This window comes from Chrysemys picta, chromosome 2 (assembly GCF_011386835.1).
Source record: "Chrysemys picta bellii isolate R12L10 chromosome 2, ASM1138683v2, whole genome shotgun sequence".
Lineage (NCBI taxonomy): Eukaryota > Metazoa > Chordata > Testudines > Emydidae > Chrysemys > Chrysemys picta.
The window spans coordinates 73,109,325-73,113,952 of NC_088792.1; positions in this window are offsets into that span (position 1 = coordinate 73,109,325).

Here is a 4,628-nt window from a genome sequence, read left to right on the forward strand (position 1 = left end):
CTGCTTTGTGTTTTAATTGTTAAACACTTACTAAAAGTAAGTGGAAGTAATCATTGCATCCTTCCCCTGAAGAGCTTTCCAAGCCCTTAATCTTTGAATTCCTGTTTAGGTTGAAGTGAACACAGATGGTGACTCTCCTGAGAGTCTCCTGTCTTAATAAATTGTTCTCAAGTAACATCATCATGGTCCACTTGTGTGCTTGTAAACAGGAGGAGAGGCAAATGAAATGTGTTAAAAGAAGTTGCAGTTAACATGTACAGAAGTCCTGCATCAGGGTGGTCACACTGTAGTTAAGATTGAGATAGGTACTCCTTTCTGAGCCCCTGTTTTCAAACATTCAAGTTACTCCCCAGTTTACCTTTTGTGTTGTAATTGGTCATGCTTATGCTCAACTCAAAGCCAATTTGTGTGTGTGTGTATTTATATATGGGAAAACCATAAAGGCATTTTTAGTTACTTTTTTCCCTATGTTAAAAATGTCACATTTTTAATTTTTTTTTGGGGGGGGGGGGAAGAGGGCCCTCTCAGGCCTCAAACCTGGCTTTGTTAAAAAAAAAAAATCACATTTAGCAAAATGCCCACCACTTAAGGATTACCCAAAAATTGGTTAAGATTTTCCAAGTTGACATCACCTTCCATTTACCGGTAACAGTTTAGGGCCAGCTTCAGTGCTCGTGTGTAACAGTAAACACACAGCAGTGAGACTATGCACAAGTTTGAAGTTAAGCCTCACACTTTACACTTCCTCATGGTGTAACAGGAATTATTCCATGGGTGGGTTCCTAACATCATCCTCTTGCATCAGGAAAACTCAAGCCAAAAACTCTACAGGCTGCCTTTAACTGCAGTTTCTGTTACCTACGTCTCTCAGGTGATACTAAGGGTACGTCTTCACTTACCGGAGGGTCGGGCGGCAGGCAATCGATGTTCTGGGATCGATTTATCACGTCTGGGGAGGTGACCAAAAGCTATTTATAAAATGCTGTAAAGTGTTAGAGCCATTTTCCTTGACTGGCCTTCATTTACAGGTCATGTTTTGTAAGCTGAGGACAGGGAGCACTAGAGGTGGTTGCTGCATAGGGTAATTGACATCTTGTTCTTGTTATATTTTTTTAATGTAGTACACTTTACATACAGAAAACATTTTTTTAATGAGACAAGCACCATAATTCTCAATTGCCCCTTTATGCCATTCTGGAAGTTTAAATGCACTTCAGATTCAGCAGATATGGCCCATTCACACGGTCCCAAACTGGTGTAGAACCACTGGAGGAAAAGCTCTGCACTGGCCCTGCTCCCAGCCTCTGGTGTGCTGGATGGCGTGGAGGCATCATCCAAGCACACTATGGCTATTTGCAGGGGCCACTCTTATCTTACTTTAGGGGCTGGGTAGGCCTCTGTATGTCCCCAGAACAGTGGGAGCACAAAGGTGGCTTAAAGGTGCCCCATACCCCTCAAATCTCCCACTCCTGCTCCAAGTGCAGGAGCGGCATCCCTGAGCATCGTGGCCAAAGACCATAGTGTTCCAGCCAGCTTGTAAAGCCTGTGCTGCGCAGGTGCCCGGGCAGGGAAGATTTCTATGTGAGCGTCTGGCTAAGGAGCTGCTTACCTAGCATGCTGTCCGGTACACTGGGCCCCACAGTTCAGCTGCACCTCATTTAACGGGGCTGCACTTACCAGCGCCTGAGCAGGTTCTTCTGAGGCAAACCGTCACTTGTGGCTGGGACTTGGAGCAGGGGCTGTTTCCAATCAGATGGCTTCTCTTCACCTTTCACCCATATTATTTCCCCCTACCCCCATTGCTCAGCTAGACTCCCTTGTTCATCTCTTCCCCTTAGCTCAGGACTCTTCTGTGGTTGCTTTATTTCTGTCTTCCTATCAGCCCTTTTCTGTACTTTCCCTTATACAAAGTCACCAGCGTAATCCATACTGGCACCTTGCCACTAGCGGTACCTTTGTAGCACTTCCTTACTACGCTGCTGAGCTATTCAGTGGCATGTATGAGCCCCCTCTGGTGGCTAGTTTGATTAGGGTTACTATATTTCAGCAAGCAAAAAAGAGGATGGGAGTAGCCCCGCCCCTGTCCTGCCCTGGCCCCGCCCCTGCCCCTGCCCCACCCACTTCCCACTCCCCTCAGAACCCCCAACCCTCCCCCCCGCTCCTTGTCCCCTGACTGCCCCCTCCTGGGACCCCTGCCCCTAACTGCCCCGCCCAAGACTTCACCCCCTACCTAAGCCTCCCTGCCTCTTGTCCCCTGACTGCCCCCTCCTGAGACCCTCCCCCCATCCTAACTGGCCACCTAGGACCCTACCCCCTACCTGTGCCCTGACTTCTCCAACCCTTATCCACACCCCCACCCCCAGACAGACCCCTGGGACTCCCATGCCCCATCCAACCACTCCCCACCCCGACAGCCCCCCCAGAACTCCCGACCCATCTAAACCCCTCTGCTCCCTGTCCCATTGACTGCTCCGATCCCTCTCCCCACTCCTGCCCCCTGACAGCCCCCCCCCAGAACTCCCAACCCCCCCCCGCTCCTTGTCCCCTGACTGCCCCCTCCTGGGACCCCTGCGCCTAACTGCCCCCCAGGACTCCACCCCCTACCTAAGCCTCCCTGCCTCTTGTCCCCTAACTGCCCCCTCCTAAGACCGCCCCCAAACTGCCCCCCATGACCCTACCCCCTACCTGTACCCTGACTGCCCAAAACCTTATCCACACACCTCCCAGAAAGCCCCCCCCGAACTCCCGATCCTCCCCGTCTCTTGACTGCCCCCTCCAGAACCTCCCTGCCCCTTCTCTGACCCCCTGGCTCCCTTGTCGTTGGCCTTCGGTTCGCCTAAGGTCTCTCTGGGAGCTTGCTCAGGAACTGTCTGAGCCGTTCTCCCGGCACGCTGGGCAGCAGTGCGGGAGGAGCTCCAGACTGCTGGAGGCGAACGCAGGGAGGGAGGGAGTGAGCTATGCTGCAGGGGGAGGAGGGACTCTCTCTCGCTGTCGGAGCCACATGTAAGTGGCACCATCCGGCTGCCCTGTTAGCCGCGCGTGCTCTGCATTGGGGGGGGGGGGGGAGAGTCCGGACATTAACAAATTCCCCCCAGACGCTATTTTTAGTTCAAAAATCTGGACATGTCCGGGGGAATCCGGACGAATGGTAACCCTAGTTTGATGCATGGACTTAAAAGTGCAAATTGGTGCCGCTCTGCTATATTTGTTTTTATATGCACTTCAGGGCAGGGAGTGGCTCTGCCTCTGTATTTGGCAGCACCTAATTCACAGTGGCCACTACCTGAAGCATTAATTATCGTTTGGCAGTAGTTAATTTCATGGGTGGTCCAGCTCAGTGCTGCTCTTACAGTGAGCCCGGCATGCACACAAGTGCCAGTTGTGATTCAGCACTGGTGCTAGTTGCAAAGGGACCAGCTGGCACGTGATAGCACAGGATCAAGACTGGCCCCCCCTGTTTGCAAGGCTCGTCCCCTGGATGTTCAATTAGTCTGGCAGGATGGGGCTCGCTCCTTGCTTAACAAACCACAGGTCTGGGAACCACAATCTTGGGAATCCTTGGCATCAGCAGGAGAACAGCTATACCAGGGCAGATCTGTGCCTTCCTTCCTGTACTCCCCTACAGCCCACTCCATGGCAGCACAATTCCTGGTAGCTTTTGTATAACTCAATGATTCCCCTTCTTTTATAAATAACCTCACCTAGTCCTGACTGCTACTCAGTTACCTGCCCATCTGAGTTTCCTGAAACCACTTGAGATCCCTGCAGCGGCAGATTGAACCCAGCCTTCTCAGAACCTATGCTCTTGCCTTTCTGCAAAAAAGGCTTCAAAAGGCTAGTTTCCCAAATAAGAGAGAGCCCCACAACCTGATGTTGCCAGGAAACCTTCATCTACTTATGCCCCTGCCTTTTAATGAACAGCAGTAGCCCATCACAATACCCTTACTTGGTCTGGCTAGAGCCTGGGCTCAATCTGTGCTCAACACCCTCAGCCAGAAAGGAGCTCTGTCTTAGCTCCCCCAGCTTTCGGCAGCCCTCCCCAGGCTCAGCCCTGCCCAAACTGAGCTGCTCATGGTCCTGCTGCTCTTCCACCCAGCCAGGAATCCCAATTCCTTCTCTTCCAGATCCAGGCAGTAACTGACTGCTCTGCCCCTGCTGTTTCTTTTTATATGGCCCTCCTGGCACCTGATTGGTCATTCCAGCAGCCCCTCTGATTGGCTGCTTGCTCTACAGCCACTCTAGGCTGCCTGGAGGATTTCTCCTCTGCTCTTTTCTGGGGCAGGGTAAGGCAGGGATACAAGGCCTCCAGCAGGGGGCCTCTGGAGCTAATCCCACTCCATCACAGTCCCATTGAAATCTGGGCCAAGTGTCAAGCAGTTACAGGAGATAATGGTCAGTTCACTGCACTACCTTTTTCTGTGCTATGGCTTTTCTGCTGTAGTTTATCATTTGCTAGGTCGTACGAGTGCTATGGCAGACTGCACTGCCTCACTCTCAAAAAGCCAAAGCCAAATTCACCCAGTGACAATAGCGTTATGCCAGGGGACAACATAATTTACTGTTTAAACCTACAATTAACATAAAACACAAAGAAATTGTCCATGCTCACTATGATATTGACACTTTAA